The sequence below is a fragment of the Acinonyx jubatus genome, chromosome B1 (genome assembly GCF_027475565.1).
Source record: "Acinonyx jubatus isolate Ajub_Pintada_27869175 chromosome B1, VMU_Ajub_asm_v1.0, whole genome shotgun sequence".
Classification (NCBI taxonomy): domain Eukaryota; kingdom Metazoa; phylum Chordata; class Mammalia; order Carnivora; family Felidae; genus Acinonyx; species Acinonyx jubatus.
Genome location: NC_069382.1, coordinates 200,702,160 through 200,713,427, shown reverse-complemented (window position 1 = coordinate 200,713,427; position 11,268 = coordinate 200,702,160).

Genomic DNA, 11,268 nt, shown 5'->3' with positions numbered 1-11,268 from the left:
CTGAGCAGGCTGAGGACCCACACTGTGACCTGGTCCCAGCTGGCGCCGGTGGTGCCAGGCCCAGAACGCCCCGTCCTCAAGCGGGCACAGGGCCCAGGCGAGGAGACTGTAGCCGGACACGGGCAAGGAGACGCTCATGCCCAGGCCTGGAGGAACTGCCCACGAAGGGGCATTTTCTCTCATGAACAGCGAGCGGGCGTCCCAACACAGAGACCCAGGCCGAGGCCTGCCCGGCCGGAAGGCCTCTGAGCGTCTCTGTGCCCCGCACCCAGCTGAGACTCAGGCTGGCGAGGACCCTCCCCGGAATGGACCTGAGGGCGGGCAGCAGTGACCTGCCAGCCACCACCAGAGGTTGCTGCCCGGGCCAGGGCCCGAGGCCTGGGGTAGGAGGTGACTGAGGGGCCAGGACCCCTTACATGGAGGACACGTTTGTTCTCAGAGCGTGTGCAGGAAAGTGCCCGGCTCTGGGACGAAGGCCGGGCTGGAGGCAGGGACCGAAGGGCCACTCTGCCCCAGGCTCCAGGGCTCTCACCTGGCTGTGGCCGCCGGGGGTTCCTTCCGCAGTCTCCTGTGTTCCAGAACCTGCTCCAGGCTCTGGCCGGCAGGAGGCTGCCCGTGGCTGTCACCGCCTGCTTCAAAGCCACCTTCTCTGGCCCCGACCAGGTCCGTCTGGGAGCCTCTCGCTGGCCCTGCCCAGTGCTCAGTTTAGGGGGACTCGGCCCCTGGAAGGCATCTCCTTAAGAGCAGATGTGGGTGTTGCAGGAGGTGTGGGCGAGGATTAGGGGCCCACCTGAGCCCCGAAGCTGCTCTCTGGGCCCCCCTTGTCATACTGGCCCCTTCCCCCGAATGACCCAGGCTTCTGCTCTCGGCGTACAGTCCCCCACCCCCGTCAGCCCTAACCCTGTCCACCCCTCCACCTGCCCCTGCACGAGATCCTGCCCCATCCCACCCCTTCCCTGCACAAGGACTCCACTCTTCTCTCCCTCCCAGGAGAAGTTTCAAGAGCCAACTGAGAGCCACGGGGACCAAGGGCCGTTGGCAGGGAAGAGGCCAGGCAGGGCACGGGCTGCAGACACCAGTCTTCTGCGGGGGACAGGGATGGCAGGGGGCGAGCGCCTTTAGGCTCAGCAGCTGCTTCTCCTCAGTGTCATCACCCACCCACGGGCGCATGCGGCCGAGGGGGCAGGGTGGCCACGTGGCCGTAGGCTCCCGTGGCTCTCTGCAGGCTCAGGGCCGCTCGAAGGGGTCTGCGGTGGCAGGGCCTCGGCCGGCGCAGCCCGCCCGGCCTCTCTGGCCGCTCTGCACGCCGCCGCGGGGGCCCTGACCCCTACCGGGGCCTCTCTGAGCCGGGCCGGGAGTCTGCCCAGAGAAGGCCACTTGGGGCAGCTGGCCGTGCTGAGGACACGGGCCGCCAGGCAGCATCCTGGGCCAGGAAGCTCTCTTCGGGACAAAGGGGCCTTGTGTGGCTGAATGGGTGTTTATGCTGGAGCCGGAGTTCGCTCTGGGCTGCGAGGCCCGGCAGGCCTGGCACCGGGCTCGCCCGGGGAAACGCGGCCGGGCCAGGCACGCAGCGGCGGGGCTGAGCTTCCGCACCCCTGTGCTCCCCGCGCGTGATACCCACGATGCCCCGGGACCTCCTGCCGGGACCGGGACGTGGGCAGATGGGGAGCCGTCCTGGGGCGCTGCCTCCAAGTCCCCGGTGCCGAGCAGGAGGGAAGTCGTGTTAGCAAGGCAGCGGCGGCAGCCACAGAGGCCTCGTGGACCGGGCACCCCCGGGGCCGCCTCCCGGGCACAGGGCCGCTCCGGCCTCCCGGGGCACGGAGGTGAGAGCCCCTGCTGTGGTGGCCCGGACCCCCCAGCCTGCACTAGAATCCCACTCCTTTGACTGTTTGTGTCCCCCAAGCCCCTATGTGGAAGAGGGGGGCCTCTGGGGCGGATGAGGTTAGATGAGGTCATGAGGGTGGGGCCCCGAGGTGGCGCCAGTGTCCTCACGGAAGAGGGGGAGAGGGAACAGGTGTCTCTGTCCTCCGTGTGAGGACACGGCGAGAAGGCGGCCGTCTGCAGGCCACCTTCTTGGCTCCAGCCTCCAGGACCGCGAGAACGAAACGTCCGTCGTGTAAGCCGCAGCCCGTGGGCTCTACTGAGGGCGGCCCGAGCGAGGAGCGAGCGAGACGCCGGCCGACCTGGCTGCCCAGCCCGAGGCCCGCCCACCGCCCCGCCTGTGACCCCGCAGCTGCCGCGTCCACACCCCTCCGGCGGGAGGGTCCCTCAGGCGGAGCAGATGTGGGCGACCTGGCCAGGGGCCGCCACGTGGCTCGGTTCCCATGGGGGAGGGGGAGGGGGAGGGGGAGGAGCCGCGGGACTGGACTGTCCCCGCCGCTCACGGCTGCCCCCGGCCCAGGCTGAGCCCCAAACTCTCCTTGGCCCCTCGAAGGGAATGAGGACTTCCACGTGGCCGAGCGGGGGCCCCAAAGGTCCTTCTTTGGGCTGGCCGCCCACCTGTGCCACCCTGCCCTCTGGGAAAGACCAGGTCACGTGCCACGTGCGCCTGTGTGACCCGCGTGCAAACCCAGGCTCCGAGCCCCCTCACCGGCCCCTCGGGCCGCCCGGGGGCGAGGGGTGGGGGGGCCTGGGCTCGCGTCACTTGTGTCCTGTTGGGAGCAGGTCCTGGCGGGCGGGGGCCAGCAAGCCACCACACCACTTAGGAACCGGGAGCGGGGCCGAGGGGGCCGCATGGGACGAGGGAAGGGGGGGGTCCTGACTCAGCCGAGGCCGTCTTTGGGGGACCCTGCTGGGGTGTGCTTACCACGCGGGGGGCACCGTCCGCGCGGTGGAGACATGCCAGGAGGGGGCTGCGCGGGCGGGGACGGCCCCGCGCACCCTGGCCCCAGCGTCTGGAGGGCCCCATTCCCGGGACCCCTGCGCCGCCCCGGCCGCGCTCACGACGGGACCCCCACGCTCTCACCCGGGCCGTGGAGGCTGCGAGAGCGCCGCGGGGCCAGGCGGCCTGCAGGGGGAGCCATTGGGCCGGCCCGAGCCTCCTCCAGCCTCGGCAGCGACCTTGTCCAAGCGGTCGGCCCCACCTCCAGGCAGGGGGCGGGGGGCATCCGGCGGCCACCTGCCCGGGCCGCCCGCCCAGCTGCCAGGGGCCGCCTGTCCCCTGTCCCCCCGCCCCCCGTCCTGTGGACCCCCGTGCGCCACCTGGCTAGGCCCCCACAACTCCAGCCGCTGCAGGGGTGCCTGGCGAGGGCCGCCCAGAGAGGTCCCTGGGGGCGGAGCCTGTCACCCGCGGGGCCCAGCCCCTTCCCTCCCCCCCAACCCGCACCCCCAGTTCCGGGTGGGGGGAGGGTGGGCCTTGCACTGGCGGCCCCTTGAACCACCACCCGGGCCCGGGGCTCACGGCGGCCCCGCCACCTCAGCGCTACTTTGGGAGCCGGCCGGGCTCCCCAGAGGGACACCCCTGTCCCCCGCCTGGCCCCGGGCCCCAAGCCGGACGGTTCGCAGGCGTCTGTAGAGTGAACAAGGGTAGACAGAGGGGCGCTAAGAGGCCCCCCAGCCCCCCAGGCCCCCTCGCTCTAGGACAGGGGTGAGGTGGGGACGCCCTGCCCCCGGCGCACAGGCCTGGGGCGACAGGAGTGTGAATGAGGGAGGGGCTGTGTGAGTGAGTGTGTAAGAGGGTCAGTGTGGGAGACAGTATGTGAGGGAGCCTGTGTGCAGGTGAGTGAATGTGAGTGTGAGGGAGGGTGGGGGTGTGGGGGGGGTATGTGGGTGAGTGTGTGAGGTGTGAGGGAGTGTGTGAGGGGTGTGTGAGCAAGTGTGTGGGTGAGGGTGAGTGTGGGGGTGTGGGCGAACATGTGGGTGGGTGTGTGAGGGAGTGTGTGGGCGAGTGTGAGGGAGGGAGCGTGTGGGCGAGTGTGAGAGGGAGAGTGGGTGAGTGAGGGCGAGTGTGTGGGTGAGTGTGAGGGAGCGTGTGGGCGAGTGTGAGAGGGCAAGTGAGGGCGAGTGTGTGGGTGAGTGTGAGGGAGGCAGCGTGTGGGCGAGTGTGAGGGAGCGTGTGGGCGAGTGTGGTGGTGAGTGTGAGGGGTGTGGGGGGAGTGTGCGTGGGGTGTGTGGGCGAGTGTGAGAGGGAGAGTGGGCGAGTGTGAGGGCGAGTGCGTGAGGCAGTGAGCGAGTTCCAGGGCTGCGCTCACACAGGGGTGCCAGGTTCCCTTAGGCGGCATCCCCCGCACCCCTGCCCCCCCCCAAGGGCCGTCGGTGTCCTGAGTCCCCCTCCCGGTGGCCCTGCTGCTGTCCCCCACCCCAGTCCCCCAGCGGATGCAGACTGGACTGGAGCGCGCACCCAGCGCGGGGCGCGGGGCGCGGGGCGGGAGAGGCAGCGAGAGGTGTGGCGCCCCGGGAAGCTTCCCGGAGGAGGGGGCTCCCGAGCTGGGCTGCCGAGAGAGGCCGAGTGACGAGTGACGATGCTGCCGTGTCCCCGCACCCGCCGCTGTCCAAAGGCACTGTGCCCGGCGCTTGCGGGACGGGCGCGGCCCTGCCTGGCGGAGGGGCTGTTCCGGCAGAGGACCCGCTGGGCGGGGGCGGGGGCCCGGGGGTGGGGGTGTCGCACACGGCGGGCCCGGAGCCAGGACCACCGCCGGACCCCCCCCCCCACCCCCCGCCGGGGGCCCCAGCAGGGGGCGGTGTTTCCCCGGTGTGTCGGGCCTGCAGGGCACCCTTCCCCCCCCCCCCCCCCCGGGGTGGAGGGGTGGGGGCGGGGAGGGGAGGGGGGGTGCCGCGGGGTGCCGAACCGGGAGCGTCCCGCCGGCGGCGGCGGGGCTGAGGGGGACCCGAGGCGCCCCAGGGCTGCAGCCGGGCGGGTCTCACGACGCCATGGGGCCCTGGCCCATAGCCAGCCGCTGGGGGCCCCGCGGGACCCTCTCTCCGGTGGGCACGGATGACCAGCGGGCAGCGGCTGGCGCTAGGGGGCGGGGCGGGGCCGGCAGCTCTGGGGAGACCCCCACCCTGACCCCTAGCAGCCCCTGAGAGGAGGTGGGCCCCCAGACTCTAAGATGGCTTCACAGGCTTTGTCACCCGTTCACTCCCACGACGGATGCTCGGACGCTCTCGCAGAGCGCCTTCTCCGTTCCCAGCGCTGTTCCGGGCCTTGGGGGAGAGTCTCCGCCCTGACGAGCCGGCCTTCCGGCTGAGGGTGGGGAGCGGGGACAGACGGCGAAGGAGTAGGGTCCCCGAGGTGAGCGTGCTGGGGGTGAGGGGCACAGACTGGGGCGGAGGGGGTACAGGTGCATCTTGGGGGATCTCCAGGTGCCCCTCCGGCCAGTGAGGTCCAGCGGCTGCTTCCCAGCACCCCTCGCTCCCGCACACCGCGGACGCTAACCCACTTGTGTTAAGCTTCCTGGGCTGGGGTGCTCGCCCCCTCCCACGCCGGCCAGGCCGAAGCTCCACCGCCCACCCCCCACCCGATGAGTTCACGGGCAGAGCAGCAGGGAGCCCGGGGGAGGGGCCAGGGTGGTCTCGGAGGGGCTGGTCCCGCACCCTGGCGGGTGGAACATTCCCACGAAGAGCCTCCGGCAGCCCCCTCCCCCAGCGGCTCAGCCAATGAGCAGGTGGGTGGGGCAGAGATGAGGCGGGCCTGGCTCCGTCCCCTGCCCTGGGAGCGCCGGCGGGCACTTCACCCTCTCTGTGCGACACAGAAGTCGTGGGCCAATGGCCCTCAGGCGGCCTCCCGCTGGGATCCAGACCCGCACCCCTCAGACGGGCTGGGGCCGCCGGGTGTGTGTTCCCCCCCCCCCCCCGCCCCCCGCCACCCCGGGCACCAGGCCAAGTGGCCAGAGCAGGCCGGTCACGGGCCTGCCCCTAGTTGGGGAGTGCATCTTGCACAAGCGCCACGCCGGGAGGCCCCAAGGAATCAGAAACACACGGCCAAGCCAGCTCGGTGTCCCCGCGTCTCTGCATCAAGCCCGAGGGCATCTCACCCACAGAGCAGAGCCGGGGCGGGGCCTTTGGGGCGGGACCTAAAGGCGGGCCTCCGCCAGGCCGCCCTGCCCCCACCCGCCTGTCCCCGCCTGGGACGCGCCATCCGGTCTCTGTGCCCTGCTCTGGCCTTGTCAGCTTGAGGTGGGCCCTCAGAGCCGCAGGTCAGGGGTGCTCACCGGTGAGCAGTCCTGCCCCCGCAGCCTGGCCCCTGCAGGACCCGGACCTCTGGGCTTCAGACAGTCTTCTGAGCACCAGTCCTGGCCTTCCTGGCAACCACGGGGCTCCCTGCACTGGTGGACACCCCCCCCCCCCAGCAGGCTGACCCTGCTGCTGCTGCCTCCGGAGCAGTGGGCTCGGCGACCAGGCCTTGGGACCCTGTCACGCTCTTTGTGGGTACAACACTTCGGACCAGCCCAGCGCTGCAGGGCTTCCTGGAGGAGGGGGCTCCTGAGCTGGGCTCTGTGGGGGGGGGAGTGGGGCACTGCCAGCAGAGGGCCTCTCTCCGAGAAGATGCTTAGAACTCGGGTCAGTGCCTCACGCGCCCGGCCGCCTAGGGGTCGCTGTGTCCCCTCGGGAGGCCCCGCCCAGCCCCAGGGCCACCTGGGCCGGGCAGGCATGGGCCGGATCAGTGCCCGCCCTGACGTGCCCACCGCGCGGCTGCTTCCCTCTGGGGCTGCGCCCTACTCGCCAGGTGCCGGCTGGCCTGCCAGCTGCGTGATCTCACTGCGCTCCCCCTCGGTGAGGCGGGCGGGCCGGGGCAGTACCGTACCCCACAGGCGACGTGACTTGCCTGAGGTCCCACAGCCATCTCGGCCACACCCGCCCTGCCCTGCCCTGGAATACCCCAGGGCTCCCGAGCCGACGTGTCTTCACTGGGACAGGGACAACCCGGAGCGGGGCCCTGCCGGGGCCAAGGACGGCCAGGTGGCAGGTGGGCACGGTGGACAGAAGCACAGGCGGGCGCCGTAGCACCAGAGAGTGCAGTGACAGGACCCTGGCTGCGCCAGGGGCGCGGGACACGAGCGGCTGGGCCTTGTCCTGTCAGGACGCCTGGGAGGGCAGGCCTTCCGGGTCTTGGGCAGAGGGCGGGCTCCGGGGCTTTGGCGGCCAACCCTCCTCTCGGCAGCAGGATGAGCCGGGCTCTCCCGTGGGCCACTGGCCAGGCCTTCTCGATGATTCTGGGAACCCCCTCCCCATATGCTCAGAAAGCAGGAATGTGCCTTCGCCCTGAGCCCAGGCTTGTCTGGCATCAGGAGCCCCACGGGGCCCAGGCTGACATGCCCCTCCCTCCCGCCAGGGACAGCTGTGCAAGGCTGCCTCCCTGGAGGAGGTGCCCTGAGCCTCGCTGGACACCAGCCCGAGGGGAGGCTGGCAGGCAGGGACTCTGGACAGAGAGTTAGCTCGGGCCAAGGAGGAGGCAGGAGACAGAGACCGCGTGATGAGGCGTTTCCCTCTAGCTGTCTTCCTGACCAGGCTCCGGACCCCATCTTCACACTAAAGTCCCCGGGCCCTAAAACTTGGGCTCCTGACCACCACCTGCACGGACAGGGACAATAGGCAATGGGGCCACATCCTCCTGCCGGTCAGGCCAGCTCCCACCTTGCTCCTGTCTCCAGCCTGTCTGCACAGCACTGTGCCCACTCTCCCACCAAGCCCTGCTTGGCGAGCTTGGCCAGGGCCTTGCCCACGGGGGTCTGGGGGAGGGGTCTTCTTGGAGAAGTCCCTCCCCAAAAAACACCCCGACATAATGTGCCCTTCCAAGAACTTCTGCTTACAGACCCCGGGCTCCCCAAAGCAGCCCAGAGGCTCAGGGAGAGTCCGGCAGGTGAGGGGCTTGGACGCAGAGTTGGGGGTGGGGGTGTGCAGAGGTGGCGCCCTGGCCTCAGGACCCAAGTCCACAGGAGGAGCTGGCCTCAGGGAGGGACAGTGTGGGCCGAGAGGGTTCTCAGAGGGTGGATGGCCGGGGCTGTGACCTTTGGGAACTGGCCCCCACTTGGGTGTGGGTTGTGGGCACCAATAGCCCCGGGGGCGGGGGGGGGGGGGGAACGTGGTAGGGCCCAAGGGGAGGCAGCCGCCTGCGCCCCGGGGGAGGGATCCTCAGAGTGACCGTGGCTCCCTGAGCCCCTCCTAGGGCCACACCAGGGCCGGGCAGGCGGCCCGCAGCCCGAAACCGCTGGAGCGTGTCGTTCGGGGCTCTGTCCAGGCACTCGCCCTGGGTTGTGAATGTCACTCCGCCAGCCCCCGGGGCTTCCTCCTCCCAGGGAGACCCTCGAGTCCCACCGCCAGGGGCCAGCAGGGTGCGCGGCCAGGCCAGGGCCCGTCCCCCAGCTGACGCGGGAGGCCGGGTGGGGTGGCAGTGAGCGACTGTCCTGGGCCTGCACTGAAGCTCTCTGCTCGGGCTCGGGCCGGGCGCACAGAAGGCCCCGGTGGGAGCCACGTCTCAACAGGGCCCTCTACGTCCCCTCCCCTTCCTGAGTCCCTGAGGGGCTGTGACAAGACACAGCAGCTGCTTCCAGTAAAACTGTCCCAACATTCTCAGGTGGCCCCCGCCCTGCCGCCCCCCCCCCCCCACCAATGCCAGCTCCGGACTGGGGAGAGGCCAGCAGCCTGGGGCCAGGGGTTGGGAGGGGGACAGGGCCTCAGGGGAACTGGAGTCCGGGGCGGGGTGAGTGGCCCAGCACTGCAGGCTGAAGGCTCCCTGAAGGAGGAGGCGGCCGGCCCAGGGCCCTGCCCCTTGGGCTGCCAGCTCCCGAGGCTTCCGCGGGGCGGTTCTCATCAGCCCCTGGAGCCAGCGGTTTGGCGTGAGCGCCTGGGCTGGGGGAGGGGCTGGCCTCAACCGGGCAGGCACCCCTCCGAGGCCCCCTCAGGCCCCAAACCCTTCCCCGCCCTGGGCAGGATGACCCTGGAATCTCAGAGACGGGGCTGTGTGGGGAAGGGGGGCCCCCATTCCACAATGGGGCTGCCAGCTGGGGAGGCTTCCTGGGGGAGGCAAGGCCTGGAGGATGAAGAACCAGGAGAGGGAAGGCAGCTCCCGGGGAGAGGAGCAGGACGAAGCTGGGCAGACTCCCTGCCGCACAGACAGCAGCCCTGACCAGAGGGCCGGCCGGGGACGCCCCCAAGAACAGGGTCACCCAGAGATGGGAGGCAGAGGGGGGGGGCAGGCAGGACTCAGAGACACCACCCCCCCCACCCTCCCGTCGGAGTTTCGCCCGAGGCCATGAAGACAGGCAGCCGGGGCTGGGGTCAGATACTCCCCGTGCCTACCGTCAGCACGATCCTGTTTCATAACCAGGCTGGATTCCACCCGGCCAAGGAAAGAGCATAAAAAGCCAATATATTTTAATTATATCTTTGAGGGCCACGAGCACAATCGTTTCCAGATGGGGACCCCAGCGATGGCTGCTTTGCACTCGGCCTGGGGTGAGGGGAAGAAGGGAGGACGGGCCGGGCTCCCTCCAGGGTGACAGTGGCTGCAGGGGCACGGGGCTCGCTGCCCAGATGGCAGTAGTTCTTATCGCTCATGATTGCCAGCTTACAGATGGGGAAACTGAGGTCCAGACCCGCTAGGCTGCGCAGCCCGAAGCAGAGCAGCTGGTACCCTGGCCCGGGGGGGCCTTTCCGAGCAGTGGCCTCCCTGGAGTGGGCAGGCCCAGACCCCAGAGCAGGGGCCAGCAGGAGACCAGTGTGTCAGGGACGTCCGTCACTAGCCCGGGCCCCAGGTCAGCAGAGGGTCTGGACGGCACCGCCTGGCTGACCGCCGAGTGCAGCTCCGTCCTGGCTCCCAGTGAGCACAGTGCCGTCCCACGGCTTGTGTCCCGGCTGCTGCCTGGGCCCCCTCCCCGGCCGAACGGGCCTCCCCGTGCCCCTCCACGCAGGGAAGCGCCCAGAGGCCAGCATCGTTCCCAGCTTCGAGAGACAACTGGGGGCCGGGCCAGGACCAGAGTGGGAGCTGGGGGCCCTGGTTCTGCCCGCTCGGGGAGACCCAGCCCCAGAGGGCGAGGGCAAGGGTATGCCCAGGGCGGGTGACGGAAGAGAAAGGTCAGTAGGTGGTCAGCGCTGAGGCTGCAGAAGCCTGCCTGGTACTAGGATTTTCCTCCTCGTGCCCTGCCCACTCCACGACCCCGGGATGACCCCGAGTGAACCGAGGCTGGCAGGGTCACGGCAGGGACCCGGTCCAGCACCAGGCAGAGCACCCCTACCCGCCACACCTCTGGGGCTCTATGCCTGCTGCCAGGCCCTGGGGCGCCCGCGGCAGACGTGATGTCATCCTGCGGCCTCACCTCCGCGGGGAATGATGAAGGTGCTCCATGGGCCCACTGAGGCAGGTGTGGGTGTGCTCCTTCACCCGGGCTCCCCAAGGCTGATGACTCACCCCTCCCCACCCACAAACAGCCCTCAGCTCTGCGCCAGGCCTCCCCGGACCCTGGCCAACGCTGGTGGAGTCCGGCTTCCTCCTGGTCCTTCCCCAGCCCCCCCCGCCCCGAAACCCCGCACCAATGACGCGAGCAGCCACCTCCCAACCTGAGGCCACCTGGCACCAGCAGTCCCGACACATCATGCTTTCTGACACCCAGGACGGAGCAGACCAAGCGTGCCTCCCCTATGGACTGTCACCAGCAGCTCAAAAAGCTATACTTTCTGGGTGCGAACTCCCAGGATTCCAGCCAACACTGACTTCCATTTCCATTCTCTGTCCTCCATATCCTCACCCCTCCCCCGCCCGCCACCCTCCATATCCTCACCCCTCCACGCCCTCAACACCCACCTGCCTCCCACGTACGAGAGCCCTGTATGCCCAGCAGCCCTCCCCATCTCTTCACCCCACAGTGTGTACGCAGCCCCCCATGCCACGGGCCACCCACAGACCCACTGGCTCACCAGACAGCTGTGTGCACTCCTCTGGTTACCATCCCCTCACTGCGTCCCCCATCCTGCCACTGGACCAGTGGCGGATCCATCCACCGACAAACATTTACTGACCATGCGTGTGGACCCAGGCACTCCCGGGGCAAGGTCGTGCCCAGGAGCTTCCACGCCAGCGGCGAGGACACTGCCAGTGGGTCGGCTGAGTGGGGTGGCCACCGGCTCTGAAGTGGGTGTGGTGTGACGCGAGGCGGGCGGGAGCACGGGGGCTTTAGCGGGGCAGGTGGCAATTGGCAGGTCCTGAGGGGGGTGGGCCGGGAGGCGTGTGGGGGACAACAGACCTGGTAAGTGGAGTCTGGGACCCCAGGAAGGAGCCGAGGGCCATCTTGGGACAACTGGGTGTGGGAGTGAGGGAAGGGTCCTCCTCCACCC